The 26,742-nt window shown below is 37.9% G+C and overlaps 1 protein-coding gene and 1 long non-coding RNA gene across 3 annotated transcripts in view; both read right to left on the minus strand.

Moving 5' to 3' along the window:
- The window catches only part of il1rapl2 (interleukin 1 receptor accessory protein-like 2), a 593,182-nt gene that overhangs the window by 476,875 nt on the left and 89,565 nt on the right, over positions 1–26,742 (minus strand).
- Positions 23,068–26,190, minus strand: LOC141377688 (uncharacterized). Its single transcript, XR_012390229.1, has 2 exons — positions 24,850–26,190; positions 23,068–24,650 (listed from the first exon to the last, which is right to left on the minus strand). It is a non-coding gene; the product is annotated as an uncharacterized lncRNA (long non-coding RNA).

Here is a 26,742-nt window from a genome sequence, read left to right on the forward strand (position 1 = left end):
TTTATCCTCGTACTGCTGATGGTCGCTGTTTTCTCCCTAATGAAGTGTTCAGTTTTGCAACTGACTCTTAAAGGAAATGTGAGATGAGACTCTGATTGGTTTAATACACATTACACTCAAAACACACCCATTACTCATTAAGAGAATAAGCACAACCTTGTTAGACCGTGCGGTGTGGTAGGGACCGTATTTTTCCATGCTTAAAAAGACAAAAGTGGATTCGGACATGCCCTTAATGCTTTTGAGCCATGTGCTTTAGGGCTCTATTTTCGGTCTAGGTGCAAAGTCTTAATCGCAAGGTGCAAAAGCATTAAGGGCGTGTCCAAATCCACTTTTGCTATTTTAAGGATGGAAAAAATACACTCTGCAGCACATGGTCTAACAGGGTTGTGCCTATTCTCTTAATGGGTTATGGGTGTGTTTTGAGAATAAACCAATCAGAATTTCATCTCCAATTCCCTTTAAGAGTCAGTTGTGTCGCGCCATGGCACATTTGCTATTTACATGGCAGACTTTGTAAGTGGAAAACTAAATGCTTCACTTTCGAGAAAACAGTTACCATCTGCAGTGCAAGGATAAAGAATGAGCCTCCTCCATATAGCCTTTACTTTCACTTTCTCACTTTCGTAGATAAGGAAACAGTGTTGGACGCACTCCACTAAAAGACATCCATTAGCCTACATAAATAATTTAGTTTGTTAAGCGCAAAATATTTTTTCAAAACTAATTCTAAATTCAGTTCTAATCTCCAGCAAATGAATAAATAAACAATAATAACAAAGTGTGCTCAAAAACTGAGCTATATCCAAAGACACTATCTATGCTCCCTATTGGGCCAAAACAGGTGGACAAATCTAAGCTTGTTTTTAATAAAACAAATATAAATATGCATATAATGAATACTAATAATAATCACAACATTTTAAGATTTATAAAATGAAAAAATCGATGTAAAGAAGACATGTAGGTAGTGGTGGTTTTTATGTTTATGTAGAAAATAACAATCTTTGTAACACTTTATTCCTTTAATTCTTTTTCAGAATTAATTATTTAAATAATTATGAATTTTTTTTCTGCAAGTTTTAAGCAATATTTAAGCGAGGCGCACAACTGATGTGCTATATGCTGGACTTCAGACCTGCTTTCAGCTGGTCTATTGCACGGTCTATCTTAGTTCCTTAAAATAGCAACGTGCCAACATTGCGCATTTACACACCTCTTTTCTAGACGAAACACCCAGGAGTCCACAAAGTGGCACAAATGGATTTGCTATTTAAACAACGTGGCGGAAAATGGGAAAATGTAGGTCTGAAAATAGCAACACCTCATAGAAACATGTCTCACCTTATTGCGTCGGGCGTATGATAGGGCCCTTAGACTTTGAGCCTAGATTGTTAAAATAGAGCCCTTTAAGATAAATGTTCTGTGTAGCATACTATCTTTTTGCTTGCAGAAAGACATAAAAATATTGTTATGAGTTTAAAGAAAGCCCTACTTGTATTATAGATTATCATTTCAGATTTTTTTTTATTTAAAAAAATTATTATAGGTGTAATTTTTATTCATTTAAAAAGTTGTGCAATTACTTCCCTATACACTGCAAAACATTTTGCAGTGCATACATGTGTTATTCTATATAATTTATAAAAAATAGAAGATTTATTTCAAAAAGTACAAGTTGATCTTAAAATCCACCTACATTTAGCGATTGTTTTTTTTTTCTTCATTTAAATAAAGGACTATTTTTAATATATTTGTTATCATTGTAGGATTTCTTTAAAGTATACACATTTCAGCTGTCTCTTGTCATTTCATTCTCATGAACCCATGTCTCGTCACGTCTCATCTCAAGGGATATGTGTCTCATCACACCCCTAGTATTCATGCAATGAAAACCTGACTACCCATAATTAATTTCTCAATACTTTCTCATACAAATCAGTTTCATACCTGTGACCCTAATGCCAGAGGCAGCAGAGGAATTTGATTAAGAGATTTGCATCCTGATTAGCCTAATCTTGGGGTAGAGTGCAAATTTGTTTCTTGTTCATCTGGACCTATTGCAATAGATTCTGCAATTCCTTTGCAGTCTGGCTAGCAGTATTAATCAACATAGGCTGCTTGTTTGTTTAAAGGCTGTTGTTGTGGAAAAAGGAGGCTATAGTAAATCAACTACATTTCTTAAATTACAAAGAATCACCGAATCATCTTAAATTACAAAGAATCACCGATTATATCATAAAGATAAAATCTGTACAATCTGTGAAATAAAAAATATAAAAACTTTATTTTTATATAATATTGTAACCTAAAATCAAATAGTTAAATGGCTTAATACAAAAAACTTACAAAGATCTGTGTTATTAAGTGTACGTTCCACACACACAAAAAAATAAAAAATAGATTTTTGCTGCTTGTTTAAACTACTTATTTCAAATGAGCTTAAACAACACAGTTCTTGAGATTACTTTGGGACAACTTAATTGTTTTGTATTCAACGCACCTAAATTTGTTACATTAACTTAATCGATTTGTCTTAGGAAAATATGAATGAATTGTGTGGAACCATGACTTGTTCATGATGTCTTTTGCGCATGTGTGTCAAAGTCCTTTTCTACTTTATCAATTTTAGGTGCATTTGTGAAGACACCATTTATTATACTGCATCATTTTCAGTATTTTTAGTGGACAAAACATTACAGCATTTTAACACATTTGTAACATGTAATAAAATGCCCTTCTTTTCGCAAAAGTCAGTTTTCTGTCAAAATAAAAAGCTTACAGGTTTAACTCCTGATAGTTAAAACATTAAGACCAAATTATTGGAATGTATCTTCCTTAAATTAAAGACATAATTAATAACATTCATTCATTCATTTTCCTGTCAGCTTAGTCCTTTTATTATTCCGGGATCGCCACAGCGGAATGAACCGCCAACTTATCCAGCTAGTTTTTACGCAGCGGATGCCCTTTCAGCCGCAAGCCATTTCTGGGAAACATCCACACACACACTCATACACTATAAACAATTTAGCTTACCCAATTCACCTGTACTGCATGTCTTTGGACTGTAGGGGAAACCAAAGCACCCGGAGGAAACCCACGCGAACGTAGGGAGAACATGCAAACTCCACACAGAAACGCCAACTGAGCCGAGGTCCGAACCTGCAACCCAGCGACCTTCTTGCTGTGAGGCGACAGCATTACCTACTGTGCCACTGCATCGCCACATATTAAATAACATATTATTAAATTATGTTTATAATTGTTAAATTAATTTTAATTTATAATATATATTATGGTGTAGAGGTGTGAACCTATACTAGTCTCACGGTTCGGTTCGGTTATGATTATCATGCCATCGATTCGGTTCAATTCGATATTTCGGTGCATCGATGATGCTTTCCATACAAAGTGTTATATTTTGGGGGGAGGCTATAACAAGCTGTCTGTATAAACACACAGACACACAGCACCACACTGTCTCTCATTCACTCACATACACTAACATAGACAGAACCAAACAAACAAACACACGCACATGCAAACACACAAACACACACACACACACTTAAGCCCGCGCAATATGCGTTTAACCGGAAGATCTCGCGCTGAGTGGAGCAATAAAAAAAAAGACACACTTTTCCGATGTTCCCTTACTGAGAGCTCCTCTCCGCGCGAGCTCGCCGGGCTAAACACTTATTGCGAGGGCTTAAACGGAGCAGTGGTCGTAATGTCGAGCGAAAAAAAAAAGAAAAAGACAGCGGTGAAACAACCAGCTTTGTCTTTTTGTAGGAAACACACTTTAAATCTTTTTAGGGTAAGAGGTTTTTGAGTTATTGCCGCTATAACTGAATGTGTCAGGAATATTGAAAACAAAACCAACTTAACCGCGCTCATTTCTGGCGCCCCCTGGATGTACAGCGCCCTTAGCAAATGCCTATTGTGACTATGCCATGGGCCGGCCCTGAGTTGGCTCCTGGGTGTTGTAAATACCAGCGCTCACCTCCCTTGTGACAGAGCGCATAGGAGATAAATGACGTCAATTCATAATAACCAGTTATGATTATTACTGAACCGATACAGAATTGTTCGCGTCTGCATCGCGGTGCACTGAAAAAACAATTAATTTTGACACCCCTATTATGGTGCATGTGTTTTTTACTATATATTGACATGCAATATTATTATCAAATGCTTTTACCAGTAGTTGTAGTAGCAGTTGTAGCAGTAGTTGTAGTAGTAGTAGTAGATGTAGTAGTACTTGTTGTTTTTGTAGTAGTAGTAGTAGTAGTAGTAGTAGTGGTTGTTGTTGTTGTAGTTGTTGTAGTAGTAGTAGTAGTAGTAGTGGTGGTTGTTGTTGTTGTAGTTGTTGTAGTAGTAGTAGTAGTTGTTGTTGTTTTAGTATTAGTTGTAGTAGTAGTTGTTGTTGTCTTAGTATTAGTTGTAGTAGTAGTTGTTGTTGTTGTAGTTGTAGTAGTAGTAGTAGTAGTAGTTGTGGTTGTAGTAGTAGTTGTTGTTGTATTAGTAGTTGTAGTAGTAGGAATAGTTGTAGTAGTAGTAGTAGTAGTAGTAGTAGTAGTAGTAGTAGTACTAGCTGTTGTTGTAGTGGTTGTAGTTGTAGTTGTAGTAGTAGTAGTAGTTGTAGTTGAACTAGTAGTAGTAGTAGTAGTAGTAGTAGTAGTTGTTGTTGTTGTTGTTGTAGTAGTAGGAGGAGTAGTAGTAGTTGTTGTTGTACTTGTATTACTACTAGTAGTAGTAGTAGTAGTACAACTACTAGTAGTAGAACTAGTAGTAGTAGTAGTTGTTGTTGTTTTATTAGTAGTTGTAGTTGTTGTAGTAGTGGTAGTAGTAGTAGTAGTAATAGTAGTAGTAGTAGTAGTTGTTGTTGTTGTTGTATTAGTAGTTGTAGTAGTAGTAGTAGTAGTAGTAGTAGTAGTAGTAGTAATAATAATAGTAGTAGTAGTAGTAGTAGTAAAACTAGTAGTAGTTGTAGTAATAGTAACAGTAGTAGTAGTAGTAGTAGTAGTAGTAGTAGTAGTAGAAGTAGTAACAATAGTAGTAGTAGTAGAAGTAGTCGTAGTAGTAGTCGTATTAGTGTATTCTAATAGTTTGAGTCTCTATGTAGATCACTATATCACTTGTACAACATGAGTTCATTCCTTCGTTCATTCATTTTCCTTTACCTGAGTCCCTTACTTATGAGGGTTTATGCACTGGATACCCTTCCAGCCACAACCTAGTACTGGGAAACATAACATTGTAGTTTGAGATCTGGCATACTTGAACAGAACTAATGGTTTTTTAAGGCCTTCTTGTATAAATTATAATATAACCTTGACTCAAAAGCTATAAGTTAAAGGCTGTTTTATAGACTTTGGATTTTTTTTTTTCAGTGTGTTGAAATTTCCAATTAATAATGAATAATAATGAATGTTATGAACTACCACCAGTAAAAAGGTACTAGGATTAAAATGTAGGTTTACTCCATCTGTTTTTTCTAGGCTTTAAAGATATTCACCCATTATCTTACTTTTAATTCAGTGGTTATTAGCAGCAGAGTGCAGTCTGTTTAGCAGCGTTGTGGCAAATGTGTGTGTGTGCATGTGTGTGCGCATGTGTGTGCATGTGTGTGATGCACTAACAGTAGTTTTGTGGGTGAGGAGAGGCACAGCTGCTGTGCTCAGGTACATTAAAATGTAATTAAAGAAGCTTCATTAGAGGCATGTCTTAGGAGAAGCACATGCTCCCTCATTGAGTCACGTGCACACATGCTCCACAGGCCTCCACATCCACACCACCAAACACACAGAATCTGTGCTTTAAGAGAAGGACCAACTTATCCTGCATACGTTTTACGCAGCGGATGCCTTTCCAGCTGCAAACCAACATTGGAAAACACCCATACACTTTTGGATTCACACACATACAGTACATTCAATTTAGCTTATTTCAATTCATCAGTACCGCTGATTTCTTTAGACTGTGGGCGAAACAGGAGCATCCGGAGGAAACTCATGCAAACACAGGTAAACATGCAAACTCCACACAGTAATGCCAACTAACCCAGCCGGAGCTCGAACCAGCAACCTTCTTGCTGTGAGGCGATTGTGCTACCTACTGGCCCTTTGTAGTTTGTAATTTAACCAAAACATTAGGGGTGTCAAAATTAATTGTTTCTTCGGTGCACCGCGATGCAGACGCAGACAATTCTGTATCGGTTCAGTAATAATCATAACCGGTTATTATGTACTGACGTCATTTATCTCCTATGCGCTCTGTCGGGAGGGAGGTGAGCGCGAGTATTTACAACACTCAGGCAACTCGGGGCCGGCCCGTGGCATAGGCACAATAGGCATTTGCTAAGGGCGCATCCAGGGGGGCGTCAGAAATGAGCGCAGTTCAGTTGGTTTTGTTTTCGATTTTCTTGACACACATTCAGTTATAGACGGCATTAACTCAAAAACCTCTTACCCTAAAAAGATCTAATGTGTGTTTCTTACAAAAAGACAAAGCTGGTTATGTTTCACAACTGTCTTTCTTTTTTTTTTTCGCTCGACATTACGAGCACTGCTCCGTTTAAGCCCTCGCAATATGTGTTTCAAGAGTTCACACGTAGATACTGTTTGACAACTTGTTAGCAAGTTAGCAGGTTTGGCATGATGTCCCGGGAGAGAACCCTGACCTTGGAGATAGTTGAGCCCAGGGCTCCCGCCAGGTCCATAAAGCATGTGAGGGGAGTACGAGGTCAGGTGTTCTCGAGAGCTCCCCTCGGCAAAAGAGGAAAGGAGGAGAAGGGGTGGATGGGGGGTTTCTTCGGAAAACAACGATAAGAGAGTAGATCTTAGCTAGGTTACTTATAGTGAGTTTGGATCAATCCGATTGGCTAGCCAATGAGTGTAGATGAGTGGCCAGCTGCAGTCAATCATATCACGTGCTCCTCTCAAAATTAGTTTGTGAAACTTCATTTAGCAGGGAGAGCTTGCGCTGAGAGGAGCTCTCAGTAAGGGACCGTCGGAAAAGTGCTTCTTCATATTGTTTTTCTGCTCCGCTCAGTGTGAGCTCTCCCTGTTGCGAGGGCTTAAGTGTGTGTGTATGTGTATCTACAAAACATGCTGGCTTGTTATTTACACAGCATTTCAGCCAGATAACACCTGGTATTTACACCATGGCTAACATTAGGCATGTTATTTTATCACTAATAACATTTATTATTAGCATATTACCATATAAAGCTCATTATTTGCATATAAAGCTCACATTTAATGCAGCTGAAACAATAGTTGTTAGTAGGTTAGATAGTACAGTTAGTTACTTGTAACATGAAATTAGCTCATTTTATGAATATTAATAATCAACAATAACGGTTTATTCTTAATTATTAATATTCCGGCTTAAGCTTCAGTCAGTTTGGTCAAACAAACATATGATTGTAAATGATCATGCTCGCACGACCGAGCGGATTCCCAGATTATGAATGTTAATTATCAACAATAACGAATTATTATTAATCATTAATATTCCGGATCAATTTATTGTTAATTTGACCAAACGAACACAAGCAGAGCCGCCGCTCTTCCGAGCGGACACGGTAATCTATTCATTTAGAAAAAGGGAATTTAATTGCTACTTCTTGTGAAGTAGATTAATCATTCAAAAGTTTTAAACAACTTATAATAGCTAGGCAGGGGAATCTGTATTTCAGTGACATTTTCTCGTGCGGCAAACAATACAATTCATTTGATTATAATGGAATTTATTGACTAGTCAGACGTAACGAACAAACAAACGCACAAACATACATTTAACACAGAACAAAGGTAAACCACGTGGAGATATCGGGTCTATAGAACGTGTAACAACAAAGAGACATAGTAAAGCGAGGAAATAGAGATTTCAGATAAAAGAGTGACAAAACTTTCAGTTCCACACGCACCATTACGGACCACCAAGGTTATAAAAAACACCTTTTTGATAAAAGGGGCACAGCTTAATCGCATAACTAAAATCACCTGGTTTTTCATGTCTGGAGGTCTCTTTTATGCGTCTCTCTTCCGTCGTGATGAAAACTACTCTTGAAGTCCTTTGATGCGTTGAGTTTGTAATGCAGTTCGGACGAACACGATCGCAAACTTTAAACTGAATTTACTTTGCCGGAAAATAAAGAAAGCGTGGCGGGAAAAAGTCCATGCGGCTTAGAAAGCCACGTGTGGCCCGAGGGCCACCGTCGATGATGTTCCTTTTTAGGACGTTCTCTTTTCTGCCCAGATGTTTGGGGGGAAGTGTGCTTATACCTGCGGGTCACGTGACAACCCGTACAGCATTCTGACCAATGATTTCAGGGGAAAGTTTGCGCGCGAACCTTCCTTTGTCTCTGGGCTGCTCGTATGCAAATTTGAGCGTCCGCCTAAAGCATGCGGACAGGCATTTAATACAGGGCTTTAAAGAATAAAGCAATGCGAGTTATGGTCTCGATCTATGCATCATGTGTTGTAAAATGTCAGCAGAAACCCATCGGTACCAAACATGGGGGGGGGTTGAAAGTACATCAACATAATTTTTCATATCCTTACAATATTTATGCTTTACAAAGGCCTAAAGGGAACATGCATACAGGTTATAAGAGAGGTTACACAGGTAAGAAAAGTCAGAAATGAGATACAAAGTTTACAAAACATAACACATTGGTTTTGTGCTGGTTCTGGATTTGATGAGTTAATTTTCTTTCTGTCGGAACAGCCTCGTGGGGGTGTGTGTGTGTGTGTGAGTGTATTTGGGCAGGAATGTCTTTGAAGTTTTCCTGCTTATCTATCCAGGCCCCCTGAACAATTTAAGCTGTCACGAAAATCCAGACTTCTTGGAGCCAGGAGTCGTAAAACCGTTCTGTCGGACCGTGATAAAATCAATAAGAAATTTTATCTGTGGACTGTACGCTACATACTACTAAACAAATAATTTTGATAGTGTGAAATAGCACAGAAGTAAAAAAAAAAAAAAAAACGGTTCTCATTATAGGCTCATTCTGAAAATGTAGCCCTATGTTTCTGGAGATCGCAAATTATGTAGCCAAAGTTACGTACGGCTGCGTTTCGCCTTTTCTTGCTTACCAGCATGCTTACCTGCATGTGGACGGCTTATCCACTGTTACCAGTTTGTCCAGTAGCTCGACGTGTGGTTTATTCATAAACTCATTTCGAGAGGATCACTTGCTTATAATTGAGCATATTAGCTCCGTACATTTGCACCAATCAAATGAATACTGACACATTATAAATTACCAGAGCTTCCCACTCCAGTCATCTTCGTCTTGAAGAATCCCTCCTTCCACCCCTACTCCTTCTCTTTTCTGATAGGGCAGCACGGTGGCCCAGTGGATAGCACTGTTGCTTCACAGCAAGAACACCACTGGTTCAGCCCTCCACAGGCCGGTCAGCGTTTCTGTGCAGAGTTTGCATGTTCTCCTTGTGTTTCGTGTGGGTTTTCCAGTATCCTCCCACCGTCCAAAGACATTCACTATAAGTAAATTGACTACTTCAAAATAACATCCTAAGACAACTCTTATTCAGATATATCTCAGCAGTTCACAAGTAGGGGAGTTCTCGAGACCTACCTGAGCTCAAACTTTCCTCTCACCCCTCAAACGGGAGGGAGCCCCGGGCTCAAGGATATTCTGAGCTCAGGGCTCTCTCCCAGGACAGCATGCCAAACACTCTTTATTATCAATCATCAGCTAAGTGTGAACTCTTTTTTTGTGAGCAATTGTTTTGTATTTTTAAATATTTTTATTAATATAGAGAGCCCCCACCCAGCTAGACTTGTTCTATAACAAAAGTTAAAAGCTTGCTGTGTTATATATAAAAAAGAAACAAAAAAGAAAGAATAATTTAAAGCCAAATATGGAGTAGAAGTTAGGTAAGTGCAAATATATAACTATTACATCATGAGATACATAAAGACTATATAAACAAAAAAGCTGTACATTAGAAGGAAGAAACAAAGGATTTGACAATATCAAAAGTTAAATTCCAGGACTTAACAGTTTTTGACTGAGCTCAATGTATGCGCGCTGTTCAAAGTTCCGTACAATTAATGTCCATCAAAGATAGGCCCCATTGATGTACGCTCATAATATGAGGAGGGAACCAGCGGCAGACCAACATTTTCTTAGCAGCTGTGAAGGCAGCTAAGCGTAAGTTCTTTTGTTGCATTGAGAGTGAGATGTTGGAAAAATCGTTTAGGAAAAAGCATACTGGAGTCAGTTCCACATCTTTTCCTAACAAAAATGAAGTGTCATGAGCCAGCTGAGACCAAAAGGAGTGAAGAGCAGGACATTCCCAATAATAATAAAATGCCTGCAGACTTGAGATGCAGAGCAGAACTGACCGCGATGATGGGGTTCGAGTTCGATGAAGAACGGTTTCAAAAAGCAGGGAAGACAAAAAAAGAAGCCAAAAATTAAATAAAGAATTAAATTACTGGGTGTTTAAATCTGAAAAAAAAAAAAAATAACAGGCAAGGGCTTTTTTTTCTGGATTGCTTTTCAAAACACTGTGGTTGGGTTTAGAGAAGAGGGTACGCAGGTCATTCTGTGCTTTTTAAAATACTGTTGGTTGGGTTTAGGGAAGGGGTATGTGGGGCCATTAGACGGTTTGGTGGGTTTATGTGAGAAGATCGCATATGGCACTCGAAAAAAGAGATCTGAAAAAGTGTACACAGTGGCCTCTGACGGATTCGTGAAAAACTCCAAAAAAAAAAAGCGTAGCTCCTGGGACGTATTTTGCTCTCTTCAGAAATGTATATAGGGGTACGTAATCAGAATGAGCCTGGGTTGTTATATCCTCAATCTCCTCTTGAAGCTCCAATGGTCTGCCTAAAGAAGCTGTCAATCACAACCGTCAATAATAGTTTTTAATTTTAATAGTTTATAATTGAGAATATAAAAATTGACTGTAGGCAGTAGATCCTTTTCACATCTGGTGGATCAAAATCTAGAACAGCCTCCGTAGCACATTTTGGGAGACAGCCACATACAGTCAGTTTAAATCTAGATTAAAGACGCATCTTTTGCACTAGCATACATACAACTATAAAAATGTGATCCCCTAAGTCAGTCATTTTCAACCTGTGGGTCGCAGCCCCCCAGGGAGACATGACAGTATTGCAGGCGGCCTGCCAGCTGTTATTAATGGAAATATATATTTTTCTTTAACAAATGCCTTACAGCATGAAGGTTGCTGGTTCGAGTCCTAGCTAGGTCAACAGGCATTTCTGAGTGGAGGTTTCATGTACTTGCAGTGTTCACGTGGGTTTCCTCCGGGTGCTCCGGTTTCCCCCACAGTCCAAAGTCATGTACTATAGGTGAATTGGAAAAACTAAATTGGCTGTAGTACATGTGAATGTGAGCGTGTATGGGTGTTTCCTAGTACTGGGTTGGAGCTTACAGGAGGGCATCGACGGCAAGAAACAAATGCCAGAGTAATTGGTGGTTCATTCCACTGTGGCGGCCACTGATAAATCAGGGACCAAGCCGAAGGAAAATGAATGAATCCGTTTTGAAAAACTATCTACACTAGCAATCTACCACTGCTCTGCCACATGTCTGACAAGATGAATATGTCACACAAACTGAAATATTGTTATAAATTATTTTTTTATTGATTCATTTTTTTCAGCTTAATCCCTTTATTATTTTGGGGCCGCCACAGCGGAAAGAACCACCAACTTATCCAGCATATGTTTTACACAGCAGATGCCCTTCCAGCTGCAACCCATCACTGGGAAACACTCATACACTCTCATTTACTGCTGACAATTTAGCTTACCCAGTTCACCTATACCACATGTCTTTTGACTCTGGGGGAAACCGGAGCACGCAAAGGAAACCCATTCAAACACAGGGAGAACATGCAAACTCCACACAGAAATGCCAACTGACCCAGCCAAGGCAACATTCTTGCTGTGAGGCAATTGTGCTACCACACTCAAAAAACTGTTTTGTTTACTTGTTCAAACTACTTAATTAAAATGAGTTGAAACCACACAATTCTTGAGATTTAATTGGGACAACTTAACTTTTATATGTTCGATACACATAAATTTGTTAAAAGTCTTAATTTAAATTAATTGACTTGTGTTGGGACAACATGAATGAATTGTGTGGAACCCTGCATTTTTTACAGTGTATATTATATACATTATAAATATAGATTTCCATTTAAAGTGAATTTGACGCAGTCTACATTGCATCAAGATCTTTAGAAATAAAAGAGACTTGACTAGAAATAATTTTGTATTTTTCTTTTAACAAAAACATCAGTTTGGACAACAGTTGCTTGGTCACCCTGGTTGTCATAGTAATGAGCATTTGCATATGTTTACGTATGGGGACAGGTTTAGCTCATCTAAGAAATGAAATATTTTTGAGAGTGCAGATTCCAATTCTCATTTAACCACACTTTATCATTTAACATTCTGATAGCACATGCCTTGCTATTGTTCAGTCATTTATATACTTTTACACAACAAATGTTTTTAAAAATTATGTGTTATAATGTGAACATCAATGGGGACATTGACTATGTTTACATGAACATCAGCAAACAAATTATCAGCCTTAATAAGACAATAATATGATTAAGGTGTTTACATGAGGAGGGTGACGCAGTGGCGCAGTAGGTAGTGCTGTCGCCTTACAGCAAGAAGGTCGCTGGTTCGAGCCTCGGCTGGGTCAGTTGGAGTTTCTGTGTTAAGTTTGCATGTTCTCCCTGCGTTTGCGTGGGTTTCCTCCAGGTGCTCCGGTTTCCCCCACAGTCCAAAGACATGCGGTACAGGTGGATTGGGTAGGCTAAATTGTCCATAGTGAATGAGTGTGTGTGTATGTTTCCCAGAGATGGGTTGCGGCTGGAAGGGCATCCGCTGCGTAAAAACATGCTGGGTAAGTTGGCGATTCATTCCACTGTGGCGACCCCGGATTAATAACAACAATAATAATTAAATATAGTATTAATGTTTACATGAGTTGGTTTTTGAAGGATCCCGTTTAAAATGTTATAGTACATAATTTGATTAATGTCATTGCGTCTCATCAATATCAACATTTCCTCCAGAGTTTCATATAATTTCGGATGTCTCATTTTTAATTTGTCAACTTTAACTAATGTTTGGCACTTTCACTTTCAGTCAGGAACATTTCTTTTATGCCCCTCTTGACTAATATTGGGTGTGTGTAGTAACTGCTGGAAGAGTGTTGTTTTAATGGAATATGACACCACATGCCGTTTGGGGAAAAACCTGTAACATTATTATTAAAAGAGTGACATCAATAATATTTCAGTAATAAAGAACAGGGATGTTTGTGCAAACTAAGCCTTAAAAACCATTTAAAAATGGCAATTCTTGATTAGAAATTTAATGGATTTGCATTTAAAGACAATTTCAAATGAGAAGCAGATTATTAAAGTTCGTCGAGACAAACTTTGAGGCTGGATTGAGAAAGCCTGTTGCTTAGATAAATAGTTTATTTAGTTTAAACAGTTTTAAAAAGTGTGACAAGATAGAAAGCATTAGTTAGCATGTTACTAGCATGATTCTAGCATTAATTAGCATGTTACTAGCATAATTCTAGCATGAATTAGCATGTAATTAGCATTATTCTAGCATGAATTAACATGTTACTAGCATGAATTAGCATGCTACTAGCATGAATTAGCATGTTGCTGGCATGATTCTAGCATTAATTAGCATGTTATTAGCATGATAGATAGATAGATAGATAGATAGATAGATAGATAGATAGATAGATAGATAGATAGATAGATAGATAGATAGATAGATAGATAGATAGATAGATAGATAGATAGATAGATAGATAGATAGATAGATAGATAGATAGATAGATAGGTAGATAGGTAGGTAGGTAGGTAGGTAGGTAGGTTGGTAGGTGGGTAGGTGGGTAGGTAGGCTACAGTGTTCTATAGATTTTCCTTAATGTTTTGTAAGCATTTCTAGCATGTTAAAGTACTTAGCTAATCATTATTAGCATGTTGCTAGTCATTGCTAGCATGTGAACCATACAGGATTCACGGTGTGCAAGCATGAGTCAAACAAGCCAACCCCTGCTTCCCTACGATGTTCTGATGCTGAGATACAGCTGCAGTTGCTAGGTTAATCTGTTTTGTTGCTATGGAGTGATTGACAGCTTAGACTGATGTTGTAACAAAGCTTCAATATCAATCTAGGCTTCTATAATGGTAGTCTATGGAAGAGTTGCTAGGGTGCAGTATCTGGTTTTTAGGGTGTGGCTAGAAAGTTAAAAGGCCATCAGTGATTGGCTGCTGGCTAGACTAAGTTAAATGAGCTTAGCCATTAGTCTGTAGGACAGGCTGATGCAGAGTTTTGAGCTCACAAAGTTTGATTCAATGTAAAAATCAACGAGTGTCTTTTGAATGGAAGTCTATGGGACAGTTTCTAGGGTCCAAAAAGTGGTTGCTAGGGCATGGCCAGATAGTTAAAAGCTCATCAGTTATTGGCAGTTAGGTAGTCTGAGTTAAATGAGCCCAGTTAGAAGTCTGTATGACAGTCTGATGCAAAGTAATGAGGTCACAAAGTTTGGTCCAATCTTGAGTCTATGAGATTTTTCTGATGGTCCCGGGACGTTTTTCGGAAAACCCAAAGTCAGATCAGTCGGAAAAGATATAACAACCCGAGTCAGACCAGTTTGGAGGTCTGGTGTAAGTTTGGTGGTCATATAGCTCAAAAGCTCTAGGAGGAGATGCGTTTTGTTTTTTAGTCTCAGAAGAAAAATAGGATAACAGTAGTCTGGCTTGTTTCTCAAGCCAGCCTAATTGTACTTTAGATTATGATCTGAGATGATCAAGTTAATCTTACATTACATCAATACTATATGTTTCATTGGCTGTGTAAATGTACTTAAATATGTGGTTTAATACATCAAATACAATACTCCAAAGAGCATGTTGGCAGAAACCGGGCTTTAAAAAAAAAGAATTCTCTTTGAGGATTATAATTAATAATTTCTTTTTAATTATACTGTGTGATTTATTACGAGGCACACAAAACCCGAATATGAACAAAAATAACTGCGCAACAAATCCAAATACTAATTAAAATGTTAATTTGGAGTATTCCTTGTGCAATGAATCAGAGCAAACTGGGTCCATTATGAAGCTAACTATTAAACTCACAGTGCTCAGTCAAACAAATAAGACACATAAGATGTTGAGACGCGTGATTTCAGACATGGCAAGGAACAGATGAGCATGAGAGAGCTCTCTGGATGCGTGGCCTCACATTAGGTCCAATTATACCCAAAGGTAATTATCCATAACATCTGTATTTCAAAACGAGCATTTAATCTTCTCTCGCTGTTAATGACATCCACTGTGGCTGACGTTTGGCAGGAGTCCATCTCTGCACACACACACCAACACACAATATGTTTCTTGCTCATTACAAACAAGTTTGCTTGTGCTTAGTCTCACATAGAATCACATAGCCAGACCTTCGGGCTGATGATGAAGGTCTGGTAGCCTTTTTGTATAGTCAAGGATTGTCCACAAAGCCATATGATTGACATGTTAAGCATCCAATCTCTTTTTTGTTTGTTTGTTTGTTTTATTTATTTTTTTGTTTTGTTTTTTGTGCTGCATCATGTTTAGGAACATGGAAATAAAAGCACAATAATGGCCTGGTATGCAGAATATCATTCACAAAAGTTTCTGAAGTTCTCATCGACCTCATAAAGGATTTATTGTAACATACACTACCTGACAAAATTGTTGTCGATCCAGTTGTGAGGATGGAGGCATTGAAGATGAATCCAAATAATCTAGATTAACTCTGGGAGTCCTGCAAGAAGGTTTTTTTTTTGCCAGATGACTTTATTAATAAGATAATTGAGTCCTTGCAGAGATGTATGGATGCAGTCCTCTTAGCTCATGGGAGTCATACACAATATGAATTCTTTTCACACTGCACCTTGACTTTATAATCTGTGACATTAATTTTGTCTTGGCAAAGTTAGACATTACTGTCCTAATTAAATACTTAAAAATCAAGGCATGATCATCTTTTATTTTGGTAAAATAAGCATAATATTAAGGCCTTTGCCTTTCATAAAAGCCAATTCTGCCAAATGATCAACTAGAAGTCAAGTTATTATTTGTTGTTCCTAAAACCTGGATAGGCGACAAGACTCATGTCAGGTAGTGTACAGGAGGAAATTAGTATATATTTTTGGGCGAAACACTTCTAATGCAAGTGTCACTCTTATCTATATGACCAAAAACGAGTATTTTCAAGGTCTTTTCATTGACGTCAGAAAAAAATGGTGCATTTGTAAACCTCTAGAACAAGAACTTAATAGAACTACATAAAACTTCACATACTTTGGACCAACTAAATTGATTTGATAAATGCTCATTGTCACTAATATTTAAGCCACCTTTCCACTGCACACACCATTTGGGCATGACTGTCGCCCCCTTGTGGCAATCGCACAGAATTTTCAGAGTTGTCGTGCACCATGGGAGAGAAGCTGATTCTCGTGGTGTCCGAAATACAGTGCAAAAAGAGCCCTTATTCTCCGTGCGTTGAATAAATGTTCCGATTCGATCCAAAACCAGCGACGAGATCATCCCAAGGTTTCCATAATCCTGGACCAGGCCGTATCCTGAGCAGCTGCTGTGATGGTCATGGAGGAGTGGAGAGCATGAGACTGATTCCTGTGACACTCCAGTGACAGACGAGTCTTCTCCAGCCTCTGGCGCCTAAACTGCAGCTCTGCACAAGATGCTTGGCCTTAGGAGAAATAGTCATGCCCAACTGAGCCAGGTTTCTCTCAAGGTTTTTGTTTTTCACCTTCGCCACTAGCTTGCATGGTTCGGGTTCTGTAAAGATGCGCATCGATGGATTTGCTCTTCAGTGGTTGGACTCTCAGTAGTGATTATTAACTACTGAGATTATTAAGATTGGAATACATCACATCTGGTCGGCCGGTCGCATTCGCTCTAGTCTCAGGAATTCAAATATTTCAACAAATCCGCAGCTCCAATCGGATCCGAATTCCGGAACTCTACGCAGCTCCTGGATTACTCTCAATTGGAAACAAATGACTTCCGGTCTGTCGCTTGTCGTGAGCAGTGGAAAGGAGGCTTAAGAGTTGTAGAAATCACAAACACAAATAGGTGAGCAATAAGTATATTATTCAAAACATTTGCACTAACAATCAAGAATACTAGTGCTCACCACTGTACAACAGAATTCTCTTTGCCGCCAGCCCTGCCAATATAATTCTCCTGGTAAACATCTGTTTGAAGCCTACATCAGTAAAAGTCTAAATCATCCATCTGCTGTATCTGCATCTGGTCTTTCATTTTTTTGTCAGAATTTTGAAGCTGACATCTCCTTCTCATTTAGATATTTCACTTGATCTTCAATAACAGATGTGAGTGGGCAAAATGTAATCTTTAGGGAAAACGCAATAAAATCTGACAAATGGTCAGCCAGGCTGTTAAATACAACTGGTTTGCCATATAGTCGGTAGACTGGTTCAAATATCTCTTTTAGATTTATAGTTACTCACTTTACTTCACTTACTAGTCAGTTACTGTACTTTTTAGGCCTAAAGATGATATTATTATACACTACCGCTCAAGTTTTTGGGATCAGTGGGTGTCACTGCTTTCTTATTGTATGCAGTTTCAATTGAAATTATAACTCCAGTCATTGTTGCTTTTATTACTATTACCATTAATATAATAACAATAATAATAATAGGAGTCATTTCTAAAGGATCATGTGACAGAAGACTATTAATGATGCTGACAATTCTTCTTTAAAATCACAATTATTAAAATAAATTAAAAACTACTTTTGAACAATTATGGGTGGTAATTTATAGTGCAATAACATTTCACAATTTTACAATTTGTAAATTTGTACTGTATATTGTATTAAATAAATGCAACCTTGGTGAGCAGGAGAAGCTTATTTTAATAGATTAAAAAATCCTACGGACAACAAACTTTTGACCGGTAGTGTATATCAACAAGGGTTGGGGTCAGAGATAAAACTGTTCACAACAATGTAGCACACGTATTGTGATATCGATTTAAACATTCAGTTAACAGACAATAACCAACATTTTTTTAAGAAAAAGTTGCTGAAAAAAGTTAGCAAGTAGTATGTGGATAATATTTAAATGTATTTGAAATAGCCTAGTAACACTTACATTTAGCTTTTTGGTAAATAAATGAATGTGGTAAACCCTTTAAAACAGACAGCTTTGTTTTATTCAAGCACATTGTTTCAGAAATGTGCTGTAAACTAGATTTAAATTACCCATAAAATTGCAATAGAATTGATAGAATCATTATTCAGAAACAAAACAAGAAATGGTGAAGAAGTCATAAAATGTCTAATACCAAAAATAGACTGCGGACAGCATGGAAATATAATAGCAATTGCATTCACATGGGATACAATTATGTGGGATATATGTTTCAGTCTTGCAGTTCAACTGATTTATTGACAAATTAAATTGAACAAAAGGCCTTTGAGGCTATTAAATGGGTTTCTTTTGTTAACAATTTATATTGTGCATAATATAAAAACACCCATGTGTGGAACATAATTAAAGCCAACCCAGGCTCATTCTGAAAACGTACCCCTATATACATTTCTGAAGAGCACATTTTTTCGCAGTTTTTGTTTTCGCAAATCCAGAGGGCGCTGTGTACGCTTTTTGAGATCTCAAATTTCTCTCATAAGTGCCATTTGCACCTGATGTTCTTGCATAAATCCATCAGAGGCCGCTGTTGACTGACTGACTGACTGACCGATCAACTGACCCACCCTCCTCCTTCCCTAAACCAGACCAATAGCATTTTCAAAAACACTGACTGACCTGCTCACCCACTTCTCTAAACCCAACCAACAGTTTTAAAAAGCAATCCAGAAAAAAAAAAGCTCTTGCCTGATTTTGACTACGTTTTCAGATTTTACCACATTCTCACCCTGTTATTTACTTCTAATTAATGGCTTTTGTTATTATCTTGCCCGCTTTCTGGAACCGTTCTTCTCCGTACTCGAACCCTGTCATCCAACTCCACTCTGCGTCTCAAGCATACCTGCCAACACTCCCCTTTTTTTCCAGGAGACAAAATGCAGTCATACGTACTTCTGGCTACATAATTTGTGATCTCTATAATTGCATATAGGGCTACGTTTTCAGAATGAGCCTATGTTGGTTACTAAAACTAGGTTTAGACACAATACATTGCTTAAAAATACAAAAGCTCACTAAATTTCCTTGGGCTAAATTCCTGATTTATCAGGGGTTGCCACAGAGGAATGAACCACCAATCACTCTAGAATATGCCTTTATCGCTGCAACACTAACTTAAAAACCGCCATTGCTTTGAAATACCCACACAATTTCCCATTCACACACACTATATAAAGTTTTGTTTATGCAATCAATCGTTACTGCATGTCTTTTGGACTGTTGGGGAAACCGGACAACACGTTGAAAGCCCACGCGAACACATGGAGAACAAGAAAACTCTGTACACAAAGACCATAATGGACAGAGGCCAGTGGGCAAGTTTGTACATCATCTACACATGTCTGGTGAGAGAGAGCAAAGTCAATAGTTGTGAAATTCAGCAAGTAAGGCTGCTGTCAAAACTATTTAATTTGCTTCAATGTACAATGAAATTATTCTTTCATCTTTAATAAATACGATACAAGTGATATATTAAAATGTGCCATAATTGAAATGTACAGTATTTATTAATAAATAAATAAAAATATATTACATTTAAATTTAAATTAATTCCTAACTATAAAGTATGCATCAAGGTTAAAGTGTGGCTGTCAGGTATAGTTAGAGACAATGCTATCTTAGGCCAATTCGTAACTTTCAGATTTATTGGGTAATTCCTATGAATTTATATGATCTCATTCCAACATTTTAATACATTTTTCTCATCCGCCAATAACAATTTAGGGTGTGGGGTTTGGTGCCATGCCTCCTTTAAAATTTGCTTACATTTTCATACAACTGAACTCAAATCTATCTGTATGAATTAGCCACTAAAATGACAAAAAAAATAAAAATTCTTTTGAAATAAGGCTAAAGTGAGTCTGGAGTGAGCTTGGATTATTAAAACTAGGGCTTGGACACAGTATTTGAGGATCGTAAATCTCACACTCATTCTAGCATTACACATAGCTATAACATATACAGTACTGTGCACAAGTCTTAGGCCACTGGTATTTTTTAAAAAAAGATTCCAACTTGGCTATTTCTATATTGTTTTGTAGCATGTCAGTTTGAAATCTCAATTAACATTTCCAAACATTATTTTTGTTATTAATGCTTACCTCATTATGGACCGTTTTTCGGCTGATCAATCAGTGCTTTTTAACCTGTTAGGCAGCACTCAATTTTGGGTTGGCTAACCTGTTAGCTAACCTGGGTTGGGTTGGCTAACCTGTTAGCCAACACTATTGGTTGTTGGATTCAGCAGGTTGGTCAGTCTGTCAATTAATTAACAGTGGCATCTGGTAGATATACACGAGAAGAGCAGACACGAATGGCGCTCGTGAGAGATATTTGAGATCTCAAAAAGCATGTTTTTTAATTCTCAATTGGGTTTAAGTCAGGGCTCTGCCTGGGCCATTTAAGAACAGTAAAGCCAAAAAGTTCTATCCTGGTTTTATCAGACCAGAGAATCTTATTTCTCGCCATATCGGAGTCCTTCAGGTGATTTATTAGCAAACTCCATGTGGGCTTTCATGTGTTAGGCCTCTAAAGCCCCAACTGGACGAGGTCTGCAATAATGGTTGACTTTCTACAGCTGTCTTCTATCTCCTGACTTCATCTCTGGAGCTCAGCCATTGTGATCTTTGGGTTGTTCTTTACCTCCTTCACCAAAGCTCTAGGAAGAGTTCTGGTCATCCCAAATGTCTATATATATATATATATATATATATATATATATATATATATATATATATATATAATTTGCTTGACAGATTTTGACATCTAGTTCAACATTTTTGCATGTGATGACTCGAGTAATGAAATGAGGACTATTAGTTTTTATGGAATGACTATTTAGCATTTACAAGTTTAGTTAATTTTGACTGACATGACAAAGGCAAATGATAATGTTATAAATAGCAGAGAGTTGTATGAAAGCAGTTAATGCATGTCCAAACGCATCAGCAATATGTTGGAAGGAATGAGAAACTGCTACTAGGATGTGCACAAATGACAAAAATTGTTCACAAAAATTGTTTTGAGAAATGCATTAACTGTTGTGCAAATGTAAATAGTGTTGTGAGAAATGCACCAAAGTGACTAAGAAAAACTGTAAAATGAGCTAAAACAACACAATTCTTGAGATTTCATTTGGACAACTTAATTTTTTTGTTCAATCCACATTATTTGATAAAAGTGTTACAGTAACTTATTTGACTTTTGTTGAAACAACATGAATGAATTGTGTAGAACACTGCCTTTTGTAGAGTATGTGAACATAAATGAGCAAAAAAAAACTTTTAAAACATTTAAGAGTGTTTGAATAATTTCTTACCCACTATAATTAACTTAATTTAATTGATTAACTGGCTGACTGACTGACTGACTGACTGATTGACTGACTGACTGACTGACTGTCTGACTGTCAATGTTTCAAATCATTTATTTACAGCAATGCAAGGTCAAAGCAAGTTTGAAGCAGATTTCCGAGGCATGATAATAAACATTAAGGGACAGGTAAACACTATTGTGAAACTAGCCTAACAGAAATGATTATCCACAAAGCACTGCTTAGACAGATTACACTCCACCGACAAGAATTACATCAGTAATGCTGAACAATTACCCAGAAGATCTTCCTGTCACCGAGCTCCTATCCTTGCTTTGATGTTTACAAATCAAAATGATGGTCGACAGATTCCCTTTTACATAATATACCCTTTTCTCGACTCTACACTTCACTATTTTGTTAGAGGACAACAGAAACCCAGCTATATTTGGTAAAATGCACAATAAAATGACACGTAAGCATCTCAGCTAGACCCTGGGTAGTTTTGACCTCCTCTGTAAGCGGACAAGAAAGACACTGGTCTCAGTTGAGTGAAATTCAGGACAAGTGCACCGCCACACCACCCCTCTTCCATTAACAATCTGGCAAATACCGTCCACAGTACCTGAAGGATTAATTAGCAATTATGCCTGTGCTACTGAACATCTCCGGCTCTCTCTTTCTCTCTCGAGGCGAAATGCTTACTGCTGGGTTTGGCAGCAGCTCCAATCATTCTGCCACAGACCACACTCTCCAAATAATAGTGAATTCTTCATTTTTGCCCTAGTTTCCTCATCTCTTTTCTTTTAGAAATACTGTGCAGACCTCCTTCGCTCCCTCCATCCCCCACCCGCAATGAGCCACGTTGACTTTAAGTGCTTGTACTTTCACAAAAATCACATTACTCCTATTTATTAAGACAGCCAGAAAATTGCTATGGGGATTCAGGAGTCAGAGGGAGGGAAGAAAAAAAAAGGATACATGTGCCCTCTTCAAGAGAGCATCTCCTGGCATGTTACGTTCCATGCCAAAGAAGGAGCTCTTTGTGTGGCCTGTAATCTTTCTTGCCTCCTGCCTGCGCTCTTAAAACAGTACTACAAAACAGGAGAGGGAAGAAAACAAAACCTGAATTATCCTGCAGCTTGTTCAGCTGGAAGACAAATTATTTCCTCTTGGTTAAACACTTTCTAAGGAATGAGACAGCAGCGCCGTAATGCCTTTCTAAATGTAGTGCGCTATCGAAGACGTGCTTGAATCTCCGGGAAACGGGAGTAGATGAAAATCAACTCAATAAACCTTACTCTCAATCGTCAATCCTGTAAAGCAGACATCCCGGCGCTCCCAGAAGTCCGGGAGTTTACGGCATATTGATAGTTGCTCTCTGATGCCTCCAAATTATATGTAGTATCCTGGAAATCGAGTGAAAGAGTCGTTTTTTTTCCTGTGTGTGTTTTTTTTTTTTTTTTTGGTGATTTAATCACAAGCTGTTTCCAGCTGGTGTATTTGCACTTTAAATGTGCTTTTATTCACCAGCTTTGTTCAGATTCTGACATGCTCTACATCGCTTTTGTGGGATATCATTGAATGAATCATCCAGAGTAACTCGGCTTATGAGCATATGAAAAGGATAAGAGAGGACAGCTGTGATATCTTTATTTAAATTTAACTCAGCTCGTGTGTGTCAAGGGGGTACTCTATTGGTTTACTGCTACTGTACATAATGAAGGTAAACTTAGAGTATATTACAATATATTATTTGCATATTACAATACATTATGTACTGTTGTAACTCCCTGTTTTTGCTGGGTAGGATGTCTGGAGTTCCTCCAACGTTTTTGATGTTACCTCTGGCAGATGATTCATTCCAATCACTTCCTTTAGACCCTGTTTCTATGGGAACTATAAGAGATTGTCAGAACCCATAAATAATATCTGATAACAAATTCATGAGACTGTCATGAAACCTTTATAATCATGATATGGCATGTTATTGATATCAATGTAACTGTATGTATGCTTATTCATTCATTCATTTTACTTCGGCTTAGTCCCTTAAATCATCAGTTGCCACTTCGGAATGAACTGCCAACTTATCCAACATATGTTTTACACCTTCAAGCTGCAACCCTGTACTACGAAACCCATGTACTGTCACGTTTACACATATACCCAACGGCCAATTTAGTTTATTCAATTCACCTATAGCACATATCTTTAGACTCTGTGGGAAACCGGAGCACTCAGAGGAAACCCACGCAAACACAGGGAGAACATACAAACTCCACAACGAACTGCAAACTGACCCAGCCGAGACTCGAAACAGTGACCTTCTTGCTGTAAGGTGAAAGTGTTAACCACTGAACCACTATGCCATCCAATGTATGCTTATGTAAACTGTAATTAAGTGTCGTTCTCTCAGTTATGGTGTTTTAAATGCAAATGTGGCATCGTTTGAAAAGTCTTTGTCATGACAACTTTGCATTAAAAAGAAAACCTAACTTGTCATAAATACGTCATAAACATGATTGTCATGAGGTCATTATAATAGTGTCATAAATTCGAAAACAGCATTATTTAATTAAACATTATTATTCACATTTTTAATGATAACAAATTTAGCTTGTTCCACCAAAAAAAGAGTAATCAGAAAAATATCCATGGCACAATTATAATGACCTCTTGACTTTTATGTTTATGACAGATTTATGACAAGTTATGTTGACTTGGTAATGTCAAGTTTTGAAAGGTTATGGTGTATTTGTTTATGTCAAGTTATCATCTTACATCTTAAACCATGCCAAATCTCACCAGCCACTTTATTAGGTTCAACTGTCCAACTGCTGGTTAATGAAAGTTTCTAATCAGCCAATCACATGACATGCAATGAACTTAATGAATTTAGGCATGTAGACATGGTGAAGACAATCTGCTGCAGTTCATTGAGCATCAGAATGGGAAAGAAAGGTAATTTAAGTGACTTTAAATGTGCTATGGTTGTTGGTGCCAGATGAGCTGGTCTGAGTATTTCAGAATCTGCTGATCTACTACACAAAACTAGAAAACATCCAGTGAGCAGAGTTCTGTGAGGCCAGAGTAGAATGGCCAGACTGGTTTGAACTGATAGAAAGACAACAGTAATTTAAATAACCACTCGTTACAACCGAGATATGCAGAAGAGAATGCACAACATGTCAAACTTAGAGGCAGATGGGCTACAGCAGCAGAAGACCACAGGGAGTGCCACTCCTGTCAACTAAGAACAGGAAATTGAGGCTACAAGTCGCACAGGCTCACCGTTCACTGTACTCAAATAGCCTCCACAGTCATCAGACCTCAAACCAACAGAGCACCTTTGGGATATGGTGGAATGGGAGATTCGCATCATGGATGTGCAATATGGAATAAAATCTCTGAGGAATATTTCCAGTACCTTGTTGGATCTATGCCACGAAGGATTAAGGCAGTTTTGAATGCAAAGGGGGGGAGGGGGGGTCCCACCTGGTACTAGTAAGTGTACCTAATAAAGTGGCCGGTGAGTGTATATCTCAAACAATGCCATCTTTGCCTTTAAAATGACATAACTGAGTGAATGAATTGTGAACATGCATACAATTCTATTCATGTTCATAACAAATAATGTCATAATTATAAAGTTTTTTTATGGCAGTCTTAGGAAACACCCCTCTCAAGTATCATCAAATATCTCCAACTATCCAAGGCATTTCATAAGTACTCTTCTCCACATTTTTAAATATCCCGCAACATCAGGCATCTTAAATTAAACATAGTGTGAGAACTCCCAGTAGTTTAAAGATTTTGGCTCAAGTCAAAAGGAAGTGCACAAGGTTGATCAGCTGGATATTAGTGTTCATTGGCAAAAGGGAAGGAGGCTACAGATGTTCACAGATACTAAAGCCTCAGTGCAGCAGGACAAGGCTGAATGACTCTTCAAGCATGAAAGCCTTGCAGAGAAAAACGATCTAATAGTTTCCCTCCAGCGTCAATGCTGACAAAATACACAAGATGTTGTTCGATATAAAAACAATCCAGATTCTGGGGAAACAGTAAAACACTGCCTCGGGGGCACCAGCAGGATTTCACCTGATGATAGACACAGATAACTGGTCGAATAAAGATGTATACATACTCTCAATTAAGTGGTACAGATTTGTGTTTGCTTGTTTGAAAACAAGACCTTTAAACACTGAATTAACCAAGAGGTAATGCATTTTTGCATTTATTTTATTCCTTTATTTTTAAAGTGAAAATTATTAGCCCTCCTGTGAAATTTAAATTATTTTAAAAATATTTCCCAAGTGCTGTTTAATACAGAGACAATTTTTTTTTTTTCCAACACATGACAATCAACTGTAGGACACACTCCTCCTGTTTTAATGCACCAGACATTTTGTCAGAAATACTCTATATGTTTGTTTTTATGTGTGTTCATATGTAATGTGCATTTATAAAGCACATTTACTGTGTATGGCCATACACCTAAAGTGCTTCACAATCATGAGTGGGGTCTCTTCACGCTTCCACCAGTGTGCAGCATTCACTTGGATGATGCGATGGCAGCCACAAGACAATGGCGCCAATGCGCTCACTACACATCTACTCTTTACGAGAAGTGCCATGACATTTTAAATGACCACAGAGAGTCAGGACTTCGGTTTAACGTCTCATCCGAAAGACGATGCCGACTGACAGTATAGTATCCCCTTCACTTTTATAGCACTTCATTATTGCAATGATATTTATTATCTCTTGTTAAAATACACTATAAACAGCAGCTACGCTATTTTCCTTGTTCTCTATTTTCACCTGGGGATACTCATCCTGAGGCCTCTAAAGATTGTGCTGTGCCATTGATCCAAGACCTGTGAAGAGATGATGCCAATCAAAGAGGACTTCTAGAGGTATCCATAATCCTGGACCAGGCTGTATCCTGAGCAGATGCTGTGGCAGTCGTGGAGGAGTGGAGAGCATGAGACTGATTCCTGAAAGACCCCAGTGATAGACTAGTGCATCTATTGATCTTGTAGGCCAGCCTAAACATCTGCCGTTGACCTACTCACACCTGCAGCTTCTCCATGATGAACGCCCAGTGTTCTCCAGCCTCCAA

The sequence above is a fragment of the Danio rerio genome, chromosome 14, assembly GCF_049306965.1.
Source record: "Danio rerio strain Tuebingen ecotype United States chromosome 14, GRCz12tu, whole genome shotgun sequence".
Lineage (NCBI taxonomy): Eukaryota > Metazoa > Chordata > Actinopteri > Cypriniformes > Danionidae > Danio > Danio rerio.